Source organism: Chenopodium album, chromosome 14, assembly GCF_948465745.1.
Source record: "Chenopodium album chromosome 14, dcCheAlbu1.1, whole genome shotgun sequence".
NCBI lineage: Eukaryota > Viridiplantae > Streptophyta > Magnoliopsida > Caryophyllales > Amaranthaceae > Chenopodium > Chenopodium album.
The window spans coordinates 17251470-17274924 of record NC_137847.1 but is presented as its reverse complement, the minus strand read 5'-3'; the positions used below and the strand labels follow the sequence as shown (position 1 = coordinate 17274924).

At 36.2% G+C, this 23455-nt stretch overlaps 1 non-coding gene across 1 annotated transcript; it reads right to left on the bottom strand.

The window, feature by feature from the left end:
• Positions 1–19912: 19912 nt before the first annotated feature.
• On the bottom strand, positions 19913–20019 carry LOC145580511 (small nucleolar RNA R71). The gene has a single exon (XR_014099536.1). It is a non-coding gene; the product is annotated as a small nucleolar RNA R71 (small nucleolar RNA).
• Positions 20020–23455: the final 3436 nt, after the last annotated feature.

The window sequence follows — 23455 nt, the reverse complement described above, 5'->3', positions numbered from 1 at the left end:
ATATATTTGGAAAAATTTACTATTTTAATAACAACGTGATCATTGTATATATAATATTGTACTTCGTATATCACAAATAATATCATATCTTTTTTGTTCTCTATAGCCTCTAAATACAATAAAACTTCTAAAAATTGGATTTTTGATATTCCCAGATAGCATGAATAAAAGTCATAGCTTTTTTATAAACATTTGATATTTTTATTATGTATATAAATATTATTTCTCATATTTTTCTTTCACTGGAGAAGGATAAAAAACATTTGATGCGTGTTACAATGAACATATTTTTTTACTGGATAAATAATTGGTTGAATTGAGTTTGATAATATTAGCGAGATTGACAACAATGAGAGCACAATTAGGTTTAACATCATGGTTTTAAAATTAAAAAAAAATTTAAAAAAAAAAAAAAGTTCAACATCATAAGAAATAGTGTTGGCAGCCATAGGAATAATGTGGGGAGGAAAAAAAAAAAAGGTTGAAGGAACAACCTACTCTAGAACCATGAAAGGGTTTTATTCCTCCGTAATTAGGTGTTTAGGTTTCTGTTTTCTTTTACTTTTCTTGTTTTTGCTTGTTTGAATTTTCCTTTCCTTGGTTATTGTAGCCTCATTTGGAATTAAAAAAAAATGGTCTGGAATTATACAACTATACGTGTGTTAATAAGAATAGCAGAATATATTGTACGAGCATATACTCTATTTGAATTAAGCAATGTGTTAACTAATATGGATTAAATATATGCTGAATATCCGTGTATAATATTGATTGAAAAATAATATTAAAAAATCAAGGACGTCTTGGAGTATCTTTAATAATAAGATCTTTGACAATTATACAGTCTACCAAAAAAAAAAAAAAAAAGCACAGAATACGAGCTACCCCCTCTGAGGGGCAAATGTTTAGGGTAAAAATTACCCCCAAAACGTGGACCAATCCCATATTAATTCCATATGGGATTGGTCCACGTTTTGGGCGTAGAATACGAGCCACCCCCTCTGAGGGGCAAATGTTTAGGGTAAAAATTACCCCCAAAACGTGAACCAATCCCATATATTATTAATATGGGATTGGTATGAAAAGCCTCTAGCTAGAGCATATACAATAGTTGTACCTGTGTGTAGGTGTCGTTCGAAGCGCACCTAGTTAAGCATGTGTGAATATGCTTGTAACTCTTAAGAATAGGAATTGACATATACGATTAGGGACAACAATTAGGGACAAGGAAAGTATGTGTGAATATGCTTGTAACTCTTAGGAAATAGGAATTGACATATACGATTAGGGACAAGGAAAGTAGGGAGCTGCCAACAAGTTTTTAAGGAACTTGTAAACCGTTCACAGATCATAAAAGACAACCACGATAAAGGGAAAACGAAAAGCAACAACAATTGACCCATGAAGGTTACACCCCATTCATAATCCATGAGATTACTAACTCCATATGGTTTGGAACCACGAAAGGAGGATCGGGGATGATAGAACGAAGTGAGTCATGGATTCACATTCGCCCGTATTGGCCTCTACTTGATTCTTATTGTGAAAATAATTATTCCTTCGATCTCAATGGCATACAAACAAAATATTCAATTCGCTCCAAACTATTATTATGCTAAATTGGTTGAATATTAATGCAACATGCATATAATTCTAAAATATTTGTGATCACTTGATTAAACAACAAGATTAAAAAGGAACCTAAACCGGCCGGTTGTCCAAATTATCTTGTTAGGCGTGATTTTCAATTACATATTCCCTTTAAACATGCAATATGGTGATCAAGAATAAATATAATAAATTAACATTAATATTGGAAGCAATTTAACATAATATCGTTAGTCAAATCAAATAATAATAAACCTAATCATGATACTAGCAATATTAAAATAAACTAAGAAATTAAATTTATTAATTACTCACATTTCGCTCTCTCCTTTAATGCTACATCATGAATAAATTGTTATTAACTTTAATAAAAATATAAATCAAATTGAAATTAAATTAAATTAAAAGTAGAGTTGATTTAGTCCAAACCCTCAGTTAATTATATCTTCCACGCCTTGGTTTAAGGACAGAACCTCGGGTCAAGTATGAACTCCTTGGAGTGCTTAGGGAAGGAATAGTGTAATTAGGAAAATAGGTTTAAGGTTTAGAATATGAGAGAGAAGAGCAAATGATTTTTTGGTGTATAAGAGAGGAAGAGAAAATGATTTTTGGTGTCCCGTATTGCAGAAATGAGGTTCATATTTATAGAGGAAACAAACAGGGGAATGCACGGAACCCTAGAAGAGATAAGAGCCGCAGAAAAACCCTAATTGGGCAACGTGACACGATACTGTCCACCGTGGCATGGTACAGTACACCGTGTCGCGGTGTACAGTTTGTCCAAAAATGCGTCCAAATTCATTTAGCGCGTGAGAAAAAATGCGGAAAAGAAACGTGAAAGCACCGTGACACGGTGAAGAATACCGTGAAAAAGTACAATGCACCGTGCGACGTTGGCATGCACCGTGACGCAGCGTTTTAGCTGTTGCGCGGTAATTCCAATTTTTTACGCGTTTTTAAAACTATGATAACTTTTGATCCGCAACTCGGAATAAAGAATATAATATATCGTTGGAAAGCTTATCCAGTATACTTTCTAACCCAATTATAATCAGGTTAAAATATTTTTTATATATTAAGATATGGTCGTTTTAAGGAAAGGGTGTCAGTTTTGGGCCGAGTTTAGTGTTTTGCTCATATCTTCTTCGTTTTAAATCGGAATTGGGCTTACGATATACCGTTGGAAAGCTTATTTCAAGGCCTAACCAATAAAATAATAATTGGATCAAAATTATAGGGCCATGAAATCAGTTTCTCTCAGTTTTGTGATGTGGACACGTAAAGTGGAAAGCAAGTTATGGTTTAGCAAAATGGGCTAAGAATTGAGTTGGTTTATAAAATGTATTGAATGGAAAAATAGATTAAGCACTCCAAAGGTTAAATACTCAACCCGAACAATAATGACGGTGAAAGTTTGTTCATCATCGAGTTTGGTTTTGTGGAGACATTTTTAGGTGTCTACAGAAGCCCCCACTTTGATTGAGTTTGTAGAAACGTCAATTTCGAAAACGATAGTCAAAGTAGTTGATTGGGACGGAGAATAATTTAATATGTTTTGCGATCCTAAATCACTCTTTATACGCCGATACCTGCAGAAAAATGTTAGTTCCACAGGTAAAAGATTAAAGGGATAGAATGCGTATCTGACACCAGTGTATCAGTGACGAATATGTTTGATAGTATCTGACACCAGTGTATCGGTGACAAATAAATTTGGTAGATTTTTTATGCTTGAAGAAATCCACCAGATGAAGATTGTTGTGATATTTTCCATGCTTGAGGAATATTGATAGATAATATAATCGCTGACTTCTTCACCTTGAGAGGTGGCAACGACCAACAATTTTTCATGCTTGAGAAAAAGCTTGTCTGATGATGAGAGTGCAAGTCTCTGTGTATCAAGAACCTTGCGCCATGAATCGTCTTTGTTTGGGAGATGATCACTAAATATTTGAAAAATGATAATGGTTCGATTATCCCCGAACGTGGGCTGTAGACAGTTCGCTTATCCCCGAACGTGGGTTGTAGATGGTTCTCTTATCCCCGAACATGGGCTGTAAATGGTTCGCTTTTCCCCGAACGTGGGCTGTAGATGGTTCGCTTATCCCCGAACATGGGCTATAGATGGTTCACATATCCCCGAACGTGGGCTATAAATGATACCTGCAAAAGGAAATTTGCCAAGGGACTCGTATATACTGTGATTGACTTGACTAACTGACTTGACCAAGATTAACTTGACATGACATGACATATGTATGACTTGTGATTGTGTGTATATGTGTATTGAGTGAGTGTGTGCACAGACACAAGCAACCGAAAATGCAAAAGCAAAAAATTTCCGTCATTTTTGTCATGAGATGAGTAGAGGGTACTGACTTTCTCCTGAAAGAAAGACGTGAAAAATGAAGTTTTGATTTCAACTTCCTTTGATGAGAAAATTTGAAAAAGTTTTTGAACTTCCCCAAAAGAAAAGACATGAAAAAGGGAAAAAGTTTTGAACTTCCTCGTTGAGCAAGACAAAATGAATCGTATGGATTGAATTGCTTGTCTTGAAAATCATGTATGCATGATGCATGTTCTTAGGCCAGAAGGCTAAGTACAATTACTTCATGTGACAGATGAATAAACTTAGTTCATGGAGCTAAGTATCATATATGGTGTATAGAAACGATCTTGAACGTCACTTAGGTTTGGAAGCTAAGCACGTATATAGATGAAGTGATTGTTGAGTATTGCATAATGAACGTTGCTTAGGTCAAGGAGCTAAGCACGATATGCTTTGTATGATTACAAATCATTGATATATAAATGTTGCTAAGCACATTAAATTATGCGATGCGTGAAACAATGAACATTGCTCAGGTCAGGAAGCTAAGCAAGTATACAATGTTTCTCCTAATGAATGTTGTCTTGAAAGATGATGAAGCATGTGCGGTAGGGAAACAAGATTTCATGATAAAGGTTTCCTAAGGGAAAGATGATATGGATATGTATGAGTGAAAGAAGTGTGTGAAAGTGATACTAAGGTGAGGCTGCAAAGGCTATGGTGATGGAAAGAGATGTGAGAAGAATCGAGATGGTGACTCTTAAGGCTAGGTAAGCTAAGTGACGTGGGTTCAAGCCCCCAAGTCTAGCTCTATATAGGTAGGGATAAGCATTAGAAATGACTCGATCATGTGTGGATATGAATGTGGAAAAGAATGTGAGTATGAATGTGGCCGCACCTCATTGTGAGGTTGCTTATGTATCCGTTAAGAATCAGGCCGAACGTAGCTCTAACCGAACTTTGCATAAGTGTATGTACACCTCAAAGAGGTCTTTCAAGGGTTGTAATGTGGTTAAGTTGATGGTTTAAAGAAAAAAAGGGTAAAAGGCTCAAGACCCGAGAGAATCCCCAAGATGTGTAATTGTGAATTTGAAAATTTTGAATTTTGCAAGTTTATTTTCAACATTTTTTTTTCATTCTTTTGAATCAATGTGGGCAATCTCAGATCATTCGATCCATCACTCACTTAGCATTCATGTTTCTCAGGCACGGTACCAAGCACTCGATGAGAGACGCAATTTGAGACGTGTTCATATCAAAGACATTGGAATACTTGCCCTTAGACATTGTTCTATTGTTGCTTTGCTACTTTTTTTTTTACTTGCTTTTTGAATGTTACACAAATTTCACACTTTCCCATCCCAGGGTTGGTAAATGTGGGTTGAATAAATAAGGTCAATCGTTAGACAAGGCTCAAAGTGGTTGATGAAGAAATGGATATGTGATTGAATGGTTAATGGGGAATGAATGAGTTGCAAAGGTGCCTGTAGACACCTAAAAATGTCTCCCCAAAACCAAACCCGACGATAAACAACCTTTCACCGCCATTATTGGTCAGGTTGAGTATTTAACATTTAGAGTGCTTAATCCATGTTTCCATTCAATACATTTGATAAACCAATCCAATTCATAGCTCATTTCCCTAAACCATAACTTATTTTTCACTTTTCGTGTCTACATCACAAAACCGAGAGAAACTGATTTTGTGACACTATAATTTTGATCCAATTACTATTTTGTTGGATAAGCCTTGAAATAAGTTTTCCAACAATATATCATAAGCCCAATTCCGATTTAAAACGAAGAAGACATGAGCAAAATACTAAACTCGGCCCAAAACCGACACTCTTTCACTAAAACGGCAATATATTAAAATCTAGAAATGATTTTGACCTGATTTCAATTGGGTGGGAAATTAGACTTGATAAGCTTTTCAATGATATATTATATGCCTTATTTCGAGTTACGGATCAAAAGTTATCGTAGTTTTAAAAACACGTAAAAAACTGGAATTACCGCAGCTAAAATTCCGCGACGTGGCAAAGGCTGACGTGGCACGGTGCATATTGCCATGACACGGTATTCTACACTGTGTCATGGTGCCTTTTTTGTGTATTTTCCACCGCATTTCGAAAACATAAAACACCGTGACACGGCACCACGTGCCGCGCCACGGTGGACTTTGCCGCGTCACGTCATTTTCTGCCGTGTTACGGTACATGCGCCATGTCACGGGATTTTCCTGTGTTTTTTCCGCGTAAACCTGAATGCGTTTTATCCTTTTTAGGGCTACAGCTTTCCCGCATCACGCTAAATTCTCCCGTGTCACGGCATATTTTGCCGTGTTGCGACAATATGATGACATGTCGCAGCATTTATGTTTAGGGTTTTATCTTTTTAGGGTTCCGTGTGTTCCCTCTACTCATTTTCCCTATAAATACCCCCCTCATTTTTGCAGTTTGGGACAAAAAATCATTCTCTCTTCCTCTTTTCTACACCAAAAAAAAAAAAATCATTCTCTTCTCTCTCTCTCATACTCTAAGATTTAAACCTATATTCCTAATTACATCATTCCTTTCTTAGGCAGTTCAAGGAGTCCATACTTAACCCAAGGTTCCGTCCTTAAACCAAGGTGTGAAAGGTATAATTGACTGAGGGTTTGGATCAAATCAACTCTACTTTTAATTTAATTTAATTTCAATTTGATTTATATTTTTATTGAAGTTACTAACAATTTATTCATGATGTAGCAATTTTAAGGAACGCGCGTAATGTGAGTAATTAATATTATTTAATTACTTATTATATTTTTATATTGCTAGTATCATGATTAGGTTAATTTAAATTTGATTTGACTAACAATTTATTGTTAAATTGCTTCCAATATTAATGTTTATTCTATTTATTGATCACCATATGGCATGTTTAAAGGGAATATGTAATTGAAAATCACGCCTAATAAGATAATTTGGATGACCGGTTTAGGTTCCTTTTTAATCTTGTTATTAATTAAAGTGATCACAATATTTTAGAATTATATGTTGCATTAATATTCAACCAATTTAGCATAATAATAGCTTGGAGCAAATTGAATCTTTGTTTGCATGCCTTTGAGATCGCAGGGATTACTTTTCACTATAAGAATCGAGTAGAGGCCAATACGGGTGAATGTGACTCCATGACTCACTTCGTACCATCATCCTCGATCCTCCTTTCGTGGTTCCGAACCATATGGAGTTAATAATCTCATGGATTATGAATGGGGTGTAACCTTCATAGGTTAATCGATGTTACCTATTGTTGTCCCTTTATCGTGGTTGCCTTTTATGATCCGTGAACGGTTTACAAGTTCCTTAAAAACTTGTTGGCGGCTCCCTACTTTATTTGTCCCTAATCGTATACGTCAATTCCCACTTCCTATGAGTGCCAAGCATATTCCCAACATGCTTTAACGTAGGCGCACTTCGAATGACGCCTACAATTTGGTGACTCCACTAGGGAGGATTCTTGGTTATTTATCGATTTGAGTGATCGGTATTTAATTAAGATGAGTGGATGAGACTTGAAAGCTTGAAAATATTCCTATGATTAAATTGGCATTTTTGATATTTCAGGTGTGTCACGTACGAAAAATTGGATAACCTGGTTGTGAACGAAGAAAATAGGGGCACCAGTCAGATTTTCTGACTACCGCGCCACGGCAGAGCTTGCCGTGTCATGGCGCAGGGCACCGTGACGCGGTAGATTCTTCCGTGTCGTGGCAGTCCTAGAATCTTTCCATTGACTTTATTTCTCTTCTCACAGTCAGCTTCCTTCGATTTTTCTGAAAAAAGCGTGTGTGTTCTACATTTGTCTTAGCCCTGGGGAATTTACGCTCTATCGACCCGAAAACGCTCATGGCAATAAGGGTTCATCCGAGTCATTAAATTCACCCAAACCACGGAGTCGAGTTCGATTTCATCACGAACTCGCGGAGCCGCCCGTTGGCATACACCCTCAAGGGAGGCTGTGTAACACCCCCAAATCTCCCTCTACGGAAATACTAGTATAATACGTATAATTATACCGTAGAGATAGGCTTGGGCGTATTACCGCCGCGTGATTACGCAAGGCTACTCAAAATACTTAGCTCAATAACAAAACTTATAGCGGAAACTCAACTTTGTTTTATTAATACTTATAAAAAATAGTAACATTGCACTCAAAATAAAGATGAGAGAAACATTCCTAAACTAGGTGAAACCATTCCCGGGACTCCATATGCTCAATTATTGACTCCACCTAAAATTAGTCAACACTGCTTAGCATTACGGTAAACAGGGCAAACCAAAACAAATAAGAAATACGGATTAGCAAATTATGCTAAGTACGATAAGTGCAAGATAATGTAAACTCAATTTATTTGCAAACATGCTTTAAAAATCAATTCCAATAATTAATCTAATAAATTCCAAATTCATTATTCCAAAACCAATTCCAATGATTCAATATTCAAAATAATAGTTAATAAACCAATTCCTTTATTAAGAACCAATTTCTTTTAATCCAATTCCTCACCCAAGTGTGCACACCCCCCAAACTAGTCTCCTTATATTACAAGGCTATTCTTGAGGAAAGAGCCTGTCATACAAAGTCCAAGGCCTTATCAATAAACCAAATCCGCATAGTGGGATTACCAACATGCTTATAAAGCATTAATAATAATAATTCAATGGTTCAATAAATCCTTTTAATATCCAATAAATTCCAATATAATTCAAATTCCTTTTTAATATTTCCACGTACTTTCAAAATCAAAACCTTTTAAGTAGATACTTGAGAATAAAATCTCATATTAATAACTTTTCAAAATCAATACTTTTCCTCGAAAAACCTTTTATTAAATTCAACAAACCTTTTAAAATCAATTCCTTTATTGAAACACGATAAGTAATTCAAACCATTCAAAACATGATTTAAAAATCAATCATTCAAAATACTTTTATTAAAACAAATTAAATATTAAAATCAATACCTCCAAACATAATTCAAATCAATTTAATTCAATCACCAATATAATCACAAATTAAACTAATCACTTTCAAAGGTATCTAGCCACCTAAAAGTACCTTGATCCTTGCTAGAAAAACCACAAAAAGAACCTCAAAAACCTTGATTCCGAATATCAATCAACACTTCACACTTTCAAAGTTCAATCACGAATATATCTTGCAAATAACATAACTATAAGGTTATCACAACATAACCTCAAATCTAATGTGCATGGACTATAAAACTCTTTTAAAATAATACTTTAATATAAAATTATAGTTTATTTGTATTTTAGAAAACTAACCATGAAGAAAAATAAAAGAATAGGATTAAAGAGAATTGAATTTTCGTAGGAATGAATAGGAAGAACTTGCAGAGGTCATAACTCCTTCAATATAACTCCAAATTGGGTGATTCTTGAGCCTAACCTCAAGGATTTTTCGAGAGGAACAATCTTTTGTGAAACGTTAATACCCCAAAAACTGACCAGAAGTGCCCAAAAACTGGATTCAAAGGTATATGGGATAATATTTGTATGAAAAGAGGAGAAGAAATGTAAAAAAAGGTTTAGGGAAAAGAAGAAGGAAAAGAGAGAAGAAGAGAATTAAGTTTTGGTAAGAATATGAAAGGTATGAAGGGGTATTTATAGGCTAGCTCATGCAAGAATTATGGCAAGAGAATGTGGGAAGAATTATGGTAAAAAGAATTAAGGAAATTACTTGGAGAAGTGAATAAAAGAATTAAGGAGAGAGTTTGGATATTAAGGTGATTGTGTATACTTGAATATGGAATGTATGTATGTCATGAAAAATAATAAGGAAATTAGAATTACTTGGGAAATAATTAAGAAGAATGAATGGCAAGAAAATATGATGATTAGATATTAAAAAGATGGAGAATTAAAATTAAGGAAAATAAGATATTTTAAGGAGATAATTAAAAATATAATTTACCAAAATAAGTCACCCAAAAATCCATCATGGTGGCTTTAGATATTCAGGGAATTAATTTGCTAGTTTTAAGAAATTAAAAATAATTGTGTAAATAATATTTATTGTATAAAATAATTAATTAATAAAATTTCAATTATTCACTAAATAAAATAACTAAGAAAATCAGATTTTCTACACATAGAAAATCCGAAAATCATAGTTAATAATTTAGGAATTTTCAGCCCTTTTAAATAAATAATAAAATATAATTTTGTTTAATTAAAATATCCGAAATATATATAAATAAGCCGGTTTTTAAAATAAAATAAATAGATAATAAATCTTATCCAAAATCCAAAAATAATAATTGAGTTTTAAAATACTTTTGATGCCAAAATTCAAATATTATTTTGGCTCCAAAATTCAAATAGAAAAATAAATTACTTAAAATACCCTTTTTAGAAAATACTAATTAATTAGAAAATACGTTTCAAAAATACGGGGTATTACAGGCTGCCTTGCTAACGCGTCTAAACTCTTAACCATGGTACCCTTTTGACACCAAATAAACTTGACCATAGTGGAACATAGAACTTGACCTTAGGTTACAAACTCTTCTTTGATTCATTGTGTCTACGTGCCTTATGTGTGATCGTTTTGATCTTAACCTTAAGGAGTTTTCTTTGTCTATGGTGGTTTATTTTATGACTAACTAATGCCAATGGACCGTACTCACTTAGTAATTAGCGCAAACACTAAAATAAAATGAAAAAACTGAAAAAAAAAAAACACAAAAACACCTGGAACTGATCACCGCGCCACGACAGAAATGCCGCATCACGGCAATCAGTGCCGTGTCACGGCAGGTTGTACCGCGACACGGTACAGTTCACTGTGTCACGGTGCCTAGGGAATAAGTCCGGTCAGCTTTTTTTTTTTTAGTCTTCCGTGCTAATTTGGTCCTCGCGTTAGTCATTTTAGTTACTGTTCACATGTCTAGCCATACAATCATACCACGAGTCTTATAACATCACTTAATCACTCACGAGTCAAGTTTAGTCTACACACTTTCTTTATTTTCCGACTCGAGTCGTGCACCATGTCGTTTATGATCGTATACTAGGTTCATGCACCCTTTTTTTTCGTCATAATAAAAAAACGAGTGGAGTTTTTTTTTCTCACATGTTTTCAAATGTCCATTTTTTTCCCTTTCCTATCTTGAGCAATGAGTCAAACAGTTAAGTGAATTGTTTTATTTCACAGTACTTGGTTAAGGAGCAGGGGTAAATTAATACGGTTCAAGTCATTTTCGCAACAATCTCTTAGGTCTAAGAGGCGTTTAAAGAAAACTTTGCCATCTCCACATTACTTATCACCTTCGAACTACTTTCAGTTCGTTCCAATGGCCACTAAGGAAGATATTGAGAACATCAACAAATCCATTGAGGCACTGTTTGCCATGATGAAAACCCCTACCACTAGGGTCACTACTATGGAACAAAACAAGGTCACTGTTTCTACCCTTGACAAATTGAGGAACAGATGAGTAGGATTTCTGAGGATTTCACTTATGTGGAACAACCTCCCACTCCTGTGGATATGAAGGATAGGCTCCCTGAAAAGTTCTCCAATGCTGATATTCCAAAGTTCAAGCCTACTGACAATCCAATATACCATTTGAAGGCATTCTCTGCAACCATGGCTCTTAAGGGATTGGACGTAATACTCTTCCATACGGTGTTCCCTCTCTCCTTAGAGCATGCTTGCCAACAATAGTTTTATTCTCTAGATGCCAAGCATACTGCAACTTGGCAAGATGTCACCGACAGTTTCATGAATCGTTACAAGTGTAACATTCAAACTAAAACTTCTGAACGTGAACTCTCCATTCTCAAACAGAAAGAGAATGAAGGCTTCACCGCTTATCTGAACAGGTGGAGGGAAACGACTTCACTCTTGGTAGATCCTCCCAAAGAAAGAGAGATGGTTCGCCTCTTCATCCAAAATATGACTCACAAGTACAGGGAACATCTCAAATTTCTTCCACTGAACACTTTCGAAGCTGTATACGACATCAGCATCAATATAGAGGATGAGCTAATAAAGACTGCTGGTAGTAACAATAATAACACTTGGAAAAATGAGAAGAACGACCTTCCTTCTTCTTCGTCTTCTAAGCACGAAAATACTACCAACAATATAAGCCAAGTTGATCTCAATGAAGTGTTAGCTCTTGATGCTCCATTGCCCAAGAAAAGGAGAACTTACACTCCTTTAGGAATGACTTATGATGCGGCCTTTGATCGCCTTTACGGTCAAGGCTTGATCACACCTATTGGGCCATTTCCAGAGCCAAAACCTGAAGAAAGGAGCACCAAGTGGAATCCCAATGCCCACTGCAAGTATCATCAAGGAAGGGGTCACTCTACCGAACAATGCTGGAATTTGAAGGATGCTATTCAAGACTTAGTAGATGCCAACAAACTTCTCGTCCCTCCAGGTGGTAAGAAGTGACAAGCAACAATGAAGACAAGGCACACGGCAAATCCTTCGTGCGAGATTTCATGATTTCTTAGTTTTCTTTTCCCCAATTCAAGTCTAGCATAGATTTTCCTTTCTGTAATTTGATAATTTTGTTAGCTTATTCACCATTTTCATCAATAAATTGAGTATCCTTTACATCTCGATCATAGCATTTTTCATTCACTCATTAAAAAAAAAAAAAATTGCTGAACCAAACACAAGGTACACCAATGACTTGAGGCACCTTTGCAACCCTGTCATTCCCTATTAACCATTCAATCACATATACATTCATTCGTCAACCACTTTGAGCCTCGTCCAACGATTGACCTTATTTATTCAACCCACATTCACCTAACCCTGAGATGGGAAGGTGTGAAATTTGTGTAACAGTCAGAAAGCATGTTAAAAAAAAAAAAAAAAAAAGAATAAGTAGATAAAAAAACAATGTCTAAAGGCAAGTGTTCCAATGTCTTCGATATGAACACGTCTCAAATTGCGTCTCTCATCGGGTGCTTGGTACCGTGCCTGAGAAACATGAATGCTAAGTTAGTGATGGACCGCATGATCTGAGATTGCCTACATTGATTCAAAAGAATGAAAAAAAAAGAAAAGAAATTCAAAACAAAAAAATATATGAAAAATAAAACTTGCAAAATAATTGCATATCTTGGGGGCTTCTCTCGGATCTTGAGCCTTTTACCCGTTTTTTCCTTAAACCATCAGCTTAACCATTATAACCCTTGAAAGACCTCTTTGAGGTGTACACACACTTGTGCAAAGTTCGGTTAGAGCTACGTTCGGCCTGATTCCTAACGGATACGTAGGCAACCTCACATTGAGGTGCGGCCACATTCATATGCATGATCGAGTCAAAGAATATCCAATGCTTATCCCCATGACCCTATCCATCTAGAGCTAGACTTGGGGGCTTGAATCCACATCATTTAGCCTACCTAGCCTAAAGAGCCACCATTTTGACTTTTCTCACATCTCTTTCCATCACCATATCCTTTGCAGCCTCACCTTAGTATCACATTCACACACTTCTTTCACACATACATAACCATATCATCTTTCCCTTAGGAACCCTTTATCATGAAATCTTGTTTCCCTACCGCTCATGCTTCATCATCTTTCAAGACAACATTTATTAGAAGAAACATTGTATACTTGCTTAGCTTCCTGACTTGAGCAATGTTCATTGTTTCACGCATCGCATAATGTGCTTAGTACCATTTATATATCAATGATTTGTAATCATACAAAGCATATCGTGCTGAGCTCCTTGACCTAAGCAACGTTCATTATGCAATAATCACTTCATCTATATACGTGCTTAGCTTCTAGACCTAAGTGACGTTCAAGATCGTTTCTTTACACCATATATGATGCTTAGCTTCATGACCTAAGTTCATTCATCTATCGTGTCACATGATGTAATTGTCCTTAGCCTCCTGGCCTAAGGACATGCATCATGCATACATTATTTCAAGACAAGTAATACAATCCATACGATTTATTTCGTCTTGCTCAACTTGTCTAATCATACTTATACATACACAATCACAAGTCATACACATGTCATGTTGTGTCAAGTGAAGCTTGGTCAAGTCAGTTGGTTAAGTCAATCACAGTATATGCGAGTCCCTTGGCAAATTTCATTTTGCAGGTCTCATTTACAGCCCACGTTCGGGGACAAGAGAACCATCTACAGCCCGCCCCGAACCATCTACAACCCACGTTCGGGGACAAGTGAACCATCTACAGCCCACGTTTGGGGACAAGCGAACCATCTACAGCCCACGTTCGGGGACAAGCGAACCATTTACAGCCCACGTTCTGGGACAAGCGAACCATCTACAACCCATATTCGGGGACAAGCGAACCATTTACAGCCCACGTACCATCTACAGTCCATGTTCGGGGACAAGCGAACCATCTACAGCCCACGTTCGGGGACAAGCGAACCATCATCATTTTAGTGATCATCTCCCAAGAGAAGACGATTCACGGCGCAAGGTTCTCGATACACAGAGACTTGCAATATCATGATTAGACAAGTTTTTCCTCAAGCATGGAAAATTGTCGGTCGTTGCCACCTCTCAAGGCGAAGAAGTCAGCGATTATCACCTATCGACTTTCCTCAAGCATGGAAAGTATCATCCGGTGGATTTCTTCAAGCATAGAAAACTGCCAAATTCATCTGTCGACTTTCCTCAGGCATGGCAAGTATCTCAACAAACATCATCCGGTGGATTTCTTCAAGCATAGAAAACTGCCAAATTCATCTGTCGACTTTCCTCAAGCATGGTAAGTATCACAATAAACATCATCCGGGAGATTTCTTCAAGCATGGAAAGTACATGCGCCGTGTCATGGGATTTTCCCGTCTTTTCTCCGCGTAAACCTAAACGCGTTTTATCCTTTTTAAGGCTGCAGCTTTCCCGCGTCACGCTAAATTCTCCCGTGTCACGGCATGTTTTGTCGTGTCGCGGCATTTATTTTTAGGGTTTTATCTTTTTAGGTTTCGTGTGTTCCCTCTACTCATTTTCCCTATAAATACCCCCCTCATTTTTGCAGTTCGGGACAAAAAATCATTCTCTCTTCCTCTCTTCTACACCAAAAAAAAAATCATTCTCTTCTCTCTCTCTCTCATACTCTAAGCCTTAAACCTATATTCCTAATTACATCATTCCTTCCTTAGGCACTCCAAGGAGTCCATACTTAACCCGAGATTGCGTCCTTAAAACCAAGGCGTGAAAGGTATAATTAACTGAGGGTTTGGATCAAATCAACTCTACTTTTAATTTAATTTAATTTAATTTAATTTCAATTTGATTTATATTTTTATTGAAGTTACTAACAATTTATTCATGATGTAGCAATTTTAAGGAACGCGCGTAATGTGAGTAATTAATTATTTTAATTACTTATTTTATTTTTATATTGCTAGTATCATGATTAGGTTAATTTATATTTGATTTGACTAACAATTTATTGTTAAATTGCTTCCAATATTAATGTTTATTCTATTTATTGATCACCATATTGCATGTTTAAAGGGAATATGTAATTGAAAACCACGCCTAATAAGATAATTTGGACGACTAGCTTAGGTTCCTTTTTAATCTTGTTATTTAATCAAGTGATCACAAATTTTAGAATTATATGTTGCATTAATATTCAACCAATTTAGCCTAATAATAGTTTGGAGCGAATTGAATATTTTGTTTGCATGCCTTTGAGATTGCAAGAATCACTTTTCACTATAAGAATCGAGTAGAGGCCAATACGGGCGAATGTGATTCCATGACTCACTTTGTACCATCATCCCCGATCCTTCTTTCGTGGTTTCGAACCATATGGAGTTAGTAATCTCATGGATTATGAATGGGGTGTAACCTTCACAGGTCAATCGTTGTTCTCTATCGTTGTCTCTTTATCGTGGTTGCCTTTTATGATCCGTGAACGGTTTACAAGTTCCTTAAAAACTTGTTGGCGGCTCCCTACTTTATTTGTCCCTAATCGTATACGTCAATTCCCACTTCGTATGAGTGCCAAGCATATTCACAACATGCTTTAACGTAGTCGCACTTCGAACGACGCCTACAGTGCCTCAAGTCATTGATGTACCTTGTGTTTGGTTCGGCGATTCCTTTTTTTTTTTTTTTTTGAATGAGTGAATGAAAAATGCTACGATCGAGATATAAAGGAAATATGCTCATTTTATTAATGGAAAAGGTGAACTAAACACATGAAACATATAGAAATTCGAAATGGAAAACCTATGCTACACATGAATGGGGGAGGGGAGATGAATGATAAAAAAAGGAAATCATGGAATCTTACACGAAGGATCTGATGTGCTCCTTGTCTACAGAAGGTTGTTCATCATCGAGCATATACTCTACAAAATAAGAGCATATACTCTCTTTGAATTATGTAATCAAAAGTCAACTAATATGGACAAAATATATGCTGAATATCCGTGAATACTATTGATTGAGAAGCAATATTAAGAAGTCAAGGATATTATCTTGGAGTATCTTTAATAATAAAATCTTTAATAATTATATACTCTACCAAAAAAATAATCCACATGTTTTTAAAATCTGTCAAAAAAAATAATCCACATTTTTTTAAATAAAATTAAAAAAGTTTGAATTTTAATTTATATCGAGAACTAAGACCCGAATTCGAATTAGCCCAAGGGGTGAAGTAGGTGGAACACTAAAAAAAAGTTAGTAATATTTTATACAATAAAAGATAAGGAAAATAGGTGAATATATTTTTGATGAAGTCTATCACAATAATATGATTTGATGAATATTTTTTTAAGGAAGTGAATCACAGTTATAAAAAGAAATGAGTTTTTTAGGAAGGGAATAAAAAAAGTTTTGGAGGGAAAAACAACATCACCAGGAAGTGATACGTATCATTCCCGGTGTTTGTTTTAGTATTAGTGAAAATTATTGATTGATGATTGATTCTTTATTAGATCTAAGAAAAAGTAGAGGTGATCATTGGGCGGGCCGGGCTGAAGCTAATAAAATAAGCCCACTTCTCGGGCCGGGCCAAGCTTTGGGTCGAAATTTTTGAGCCCAAACCCACCCAAAATGATCGAATCGTGTGGGCTTTTTCGGGCCAAGCCTAAAAATCAACTAAATATGCATAAAAACGCATTTCCAAACCCGGCCAAAAAAAAAAATTTCGAGCTGGGCCGGGCTCGACTTGATTCCAGGCCAAAAATTTCTGCCTAAAACCCGCCCAAAATCGGGTCGAGTCGGGCCGGGCTAACTTTGATCACATTTAAGAAAAAGCATAATTATTTATTAGTTTCTCTATTCCAGAATTTAGTCTTTCTTCACTATTCATATATTAACTTTGACTATAGTTTTTTTTTTAATATATTAATAACATATGTTATTGTAAAGTATGTTGTTAGTATCAACAACATATTTCCAGGCCAAAAATTTCTGCCTAAAACCCGCCCAAAATCGGGTCGAGTCGGGCCGGGCTAACTTTGATCACATTTAAGAAAAAGCATAATAATTTATTAGTTTCTCTATTCCAGAATTTAGTCTTTTTTCACTATTCATATATTAACTTTGACTATAGTTTTTTTTTTTAATATATTAATAACATATGCCCTCCCAACTCATGCACTCGTGTGTTTAAAGAGATAAGCACTCAACCTAAAAATAAGTTCAAACTAGTGCCTCGTCATGTGATCAAAGTTTGATTGTGTTAGTTATTTTGGGATAGAGGGCATATTCTTTACTAAACTGATTTTTTTTTACTGAACGAAACTTGTTTTTAATGAACTTAAATTATTTTAATGAATATTATTTTGGGAAATTCTCTTTGATATTATCAAACTTTTTGTATTTTTCATTGGTGAATTGCAAAAAAAAAATAATCTATTATCTTTGGAAACCTTGTAATATTGATTACCAAAAATATTAACTACTTTAATTAAAATCATTAATCATGGTTAGTTTTTTCAATTTTTTAATAATTCAATTTTTTTTTAAATAATAATAATGAAAAAAACCAACCCACTTGATATGTCTATTATGTATAGTGTTTTACCCCCGTCCCTTGGTCATAATTAGTAGTGTTTTTGGCTCTTTAGAGCCACTTTTAATACTAATTGGTGTTTTCTAGTGTTTTCGTAGTTTTGGTTGAGTTTTGTAGGAAATTACATCTTTGGAGCTTTTTCCCGGGATTATTGCGGTACAACTACGAGCATTTGAAGGCATGACCGATTGCATTTGGACACCGAGTTTTCAAGACCCGAAGTGGAGATTCGAATTGGGCCAAGAATGAAGCCCAATCCAAGTCCAGCATATAGCCGGGCCCGCTCGGGCGAACTTTAGCCCGATCGGGCGGATGCCCAGAACGAGTGGGCGAAGAAAAAGGCGGCTCGATCGGGGGGTGCCTCACCCGATCGAGCGCGTGTTTTTGAGGAGAAGTTTAAGCGTCGTTTAAGTTGTTTTAACTTAGGATTTTCGAGCTTAGTATAGATACGCTTTTGTTAAGCGAGTTTAGTATTCTTTTCTCCCTTTCCCTTACTCTCTCTCTCTTTCTCTCTCTAACTTTTCTCTCTCTCTCTCCTCTTAAACTCTAGTATTATTTTCTCTCTCTACAACTCTTTGTTTAATTCCATCTCTTGTTTCCTTCAACTTTGGGTAACGATTTCTTCTCCTTTAATCTCAGTTATTTATTCTCTCTCTTTCATCATGACTTGTTTAATTGCTTTGTTTAGTTTATATTTAATTATGTGTGAGTAGTTTTCTTTCTAGGGTTATGGAGATCCATAAATAATATGAAGGGATAATTTATTATTGTTAATTGTCAATGCTTGATTAATTTCCTATTGATTGATTTAATGCTATGCGGCTAGATTTGGCCAGATTTAATTCGTATGAGTTTAGCAATATTGATTCGAGATTCGAGAGATGAGAATTGATGTTTAGGCTTAGTTTCAACAGGCAGACTAATTTATAAATGGTTAGGTCGAGATTCGAGAGATGAGATTTAATACCGGTAAATTAACTCTGTAAATGTAATACGTAGCGTAATCCCTTTATGATCTGATTAATTGATGCATTGATGATTGATTGTTATGTTTTACCCTGGAATATTATTTATTGGTGAACCTATGCCCTAGGTCTTTTATTATTTGATTTCTCCTTACTCATATTCTTCGTAGTATAGTTCCTTTAAATAACAACTTTTGGTTACTTAATAATTTAGATTATAATAATTAATTAGGAATAGAAAGACTCGTTTCCCTGTGGATTCGACCCTACTTCCCTATCTATTATTAGTTAGTGGTTTTAGGAATTACTTTAGATTAGGTGATGCGACTTTAGCCTGTCAAAATTTGGCACCGTTGCCGGGGAAACGGTTTTATTTTTATTTCTGATTGTTTTTATAGTCTAGATTATTTTCTTTCGTCCCAGAGAACGTAAGTTCTTTGGGACAGTTCTCATATTTGTCGTCTAGTTCTTTGTTTATGCCTAGGTGTTCCAAATCAGGTTACATTCCTTTCGATCCTGAGATCGAGCGCTCTTTTCATAGACAAAATTCAGAATCAGAGATGACGGCACCTAAGAAGCTCGGTGATTATTCGCAGCCGACGCTTACAGATTTTCCACATCTTACTCCCGTTCCGGCTCTTGATGGGGTACAATTCGATATTAAACCCCAATTTATCACGATGATAGAAAGGAAGCAATTCAGTGGAGCTAAGAGTGAAGACCCAAATCTTCATATTGCGAACTACTGTCAATATTGTAATACCATCAGGCAAGCTGGGGTCACACAGGATCAAATCAGGGAGATTCTCTTTCCTTTTTCATTATGTGGAAAAGCCAAATTATGGTATAATGGATTAAATAGAACTGCACTTGGTATAACTAACTGGGAGACTCTTGTTTTAAATTTCTATAATAAATATTACCCTGTTGAGAGGACAGATTTTCTAAGAAGCGTAATTCAAAACTTTTCCCAAGAGCCAGATGAAACATTGTATGAGGCTTGAGAAAGATTTAAAGATCTGCAGAGGGAGTGTCCTCACCATAATTTGGCACAGTGGCAGTTAATTCAAGCCTTTTATAATGGGATTGGAAATTTATCTAGAACAATATTGGATTCTGCAGCTAGTGGGAGGTTTATGAACCTTAATGTTGATGATGCAGGTCAAGTTATCGAAGATATGGCAATCCACAATTCCCAATATGGGAATCCTAGAGGCTTTGCTAACAAAGGGAAACATAGTGTCGACTCTGTATCCTTTTTACAAGCTCAATTAACCTCTATCTGTCAAAAATTAGATAATCTTAGTACTGCAAATATAGCTAATGTTTCTGCAATTAAAAATAATGCTAATGAGGCTTTCTGTGAAAACTGTGGAATTGTAGGTCATTGGGAGCAAGATTGCAGGAGTTCCGTGGAGCAAGTCAATGCCTTTCAAGCTTATAGGCAAAATGACCCATACTCCAACACCTACAATCCTGGGTTCCGGAATCATCCATATCTTTCTTACCAGAGCACCAATGTTCAAAATCCGCCACCTCCACAACAATCACAGGCGCCACAACAACCCCAACAAAAATATTACCACCCCAATGCTGGCCAGAATTCCCAACCACAAACTCCTCCACCTACTGATCCTGCTTTGGCAGAAATAAGAGCGATGCTAGGAAGTATGCAAAAGCACATGGAGAGTAGAGATGCTCAAATTGATTCGATCATAGCACATAACAAAATAGTGGATAATCAAATTGCGCAGATTTCTTCTACTCTACAAGCCCGTCAACAGGGAGCCCTCCCAGCACAGCCAACCAGGCCTACGGATCAAGCTTTCGCAATTACTCTAAGGAGTGGTTCACACTGTGAAGGCCCCCCTATGCCCAGAGATGATGAACCTGTTTTAATGAATAATGCTAATCTTGATTCCATTAAACCTAACAATGTTGCTAATAGCCCTACAGGGCTAAAGAGTAGTACTAATATTTCTGATAATAAATTGCAGGGTACAACTCCAGGGAAGATAGCAGCTCCAGATAAGAGCATCATTGCTCCAAAGCCAACTATCAAACTACCATTCCCCAAGCAACATTTGAAAACTAAAGTGGATAAGCAGTTTGGTAAGTTCCTGGGGATGGTGAAAGATTTGCAGGTAACAGTTCCTTTCACAGAATTAATTACACAAATTCCTGCATATGCAAAATTCATGAAGGAAATATTGACTAGAAAGAGATCTATTAGTGAGGTAGAGACAATCGCTTTTACTGCAGAATGTAGTGCCGTAAGACAAAATAAATCTCCACCTAACCTAAAAGACCCCGGTAGTTTTTCTATTCCTTGTCATATTGGCAATCTGAAGATTGATAATGCATTATGTGATCTGGGTGCTAGTGTTAGTGTCATGCCATTGTCTGTTTGTTCAAAGCTAAATATGGGTAAATTAAAATCTACTAATATTACTCTACAAATGGCCGACCGTTCTTTTAAATACCCCCTAGGTATTTTAGAGGATGTTCCCGTTAGAATAGGTAAATTTTTTATACCTGTGGACTTTGTTGTTCTTGATATGGCTGAGGATTTGCAAACTCCAATCATTTTGGGTAGACCATTCCTTAATACTGCGGGAGCAATTATAGATGTACAAGATGGCAAATTGACACTATCAGTAGGGGATGACAATATTGTATTTAATTTAAATAATGCCCCTAAAAGCCCCATGATTGAGGAGAAGTGTTTAAGCATTGATATGGTTGAAAATAATTGTTCTAATGAGCCCCAAGCTCTTGTTAAGGATCCCTTGGTGGCGGTATCTTGTGTTGCATCTTCTACAGGTAAAACTAAGACATGGAAGGAAGAAATGGATGCAATAGAACGAGCTCTATATTATGAAGGGCTTGGTTTTGATGATGAGGACGAGGAGCAAGGTGAACAGTTTGCGATAATTGAGCCCTTAATGAAAGTCCTACCTGATCGAGTAGTAGTGGCTCAGTCGAGTGGGGAACCAAGGAAATTTGAGCCTAAGTAGGTGCCTCTTGCAATTAATGATAAAGAACCCCCAGTACAAGTTACGGAAGATCCGCCCGACCAGGCGAGATGGCGCCCGATCGGGCGCGAGAAGAACAAAGATTGTGGCCTTAATTTCGCCCGATCGGGCGAACCCTCGCTCGATCGGGCGGGAGATGAGGTCCGTATACGAAAAATTTCCCCCGACCGGGCGAGATGGCGCCCGATCGGGCGCGTGAAAGAACTTTATCGAGGACACAAAATCGCCCGACCGGGCGACGAGCCGCCCGATCGGGCGCGAGGTTAACGAGTTTATGTCCTTATTTTCGCCCGACCGGGCGCGCCATACCCCCCCTCCTTTCCCGCTTTATTTTTATTTTTCCTTTTTCTTTCCTTTTTATTTTTATCTTTTCCCCTCTTTTCCTAGTCTCTTTCTTAAAACCATCTAACGTTTAGCCATGCTAAGCTAATTCCTGAGCCAATGAGGACATTGTCTGATTCTGGCTTGGGGGAGTTTTCGGATTGAGGTATGGCTTCTTTCTTTTATTGCTTTCTAGTATAGTGTTATTGCTTTCCTATATGAAGAGAAAAAATTGAAGAAAAAATTGAAAAATAAAAAAAAATCCAAAAATATGTTCCAATGAATTGTAAATCATGCTTCCTTGAGCCCCTTGAAAATTGTTTTGATTCTTGGTATATGACGATGAGCATTGTGGATTTGTTGATCATGATTTGAAGTTTGATTGCTTAGATATCCTAAACACGCCTCAATTTTGTCCAACTACTTGTGAATATAGTGCTTGACTAGTTGATTTGGATAGGAATTGTGTGATAGTTCCTGGTATGTCAATGAATTTGAGTATTGGTTTGCAACTATGAGTAATGTTTATATGATTCACTATTATGCACATTGTGGAGGACGAAGGCGTTCATTCTTTTAGGTAGCCTTCAGACGATATTAGATACATTTGTTCCCTTCTTGCTACCCATGTTGCTGCTTGTGCCCTTTTGTTGTTTATTAGCCACATTACAAGCCTTTTTAGCCTCATTGGTTACTAGTCCCAAGCTTGGCTTGGGGGAGCTTTTAGTTAGTGAGGTGAGGGAGTTGTAGTGTGCATATAATTTGCACAATGTGAGAATATAAGATGAGTAATTTGTTCTTTGGTTTTGTGATTGGAAAAAATAAGAATTTGTGTTTCAAAGTTAAATTTCCAATGTGAGATAAAAAAAAATAAAAAAAAGAGCAAAAAATTAAAAAAAAATTATTTCAGTGTTCAAGTGTTCTATGTGAAAGTTACTCAAAAGAAACGGAAAAAAAATCAAGTCAAAGAAAAAAAAAAAGAATGAGTTCAAATTTTGTTTATTCACTCTAGTTCTTTAATATCATATTTTCATGAGTGAAGTTGTAAGTGACGGTGATTTTGTGAAATATTGATTTCGTAGTTTGGTGAATTTTTGTGGATTTGAGTTGTGTTGGAGATGATAGGGT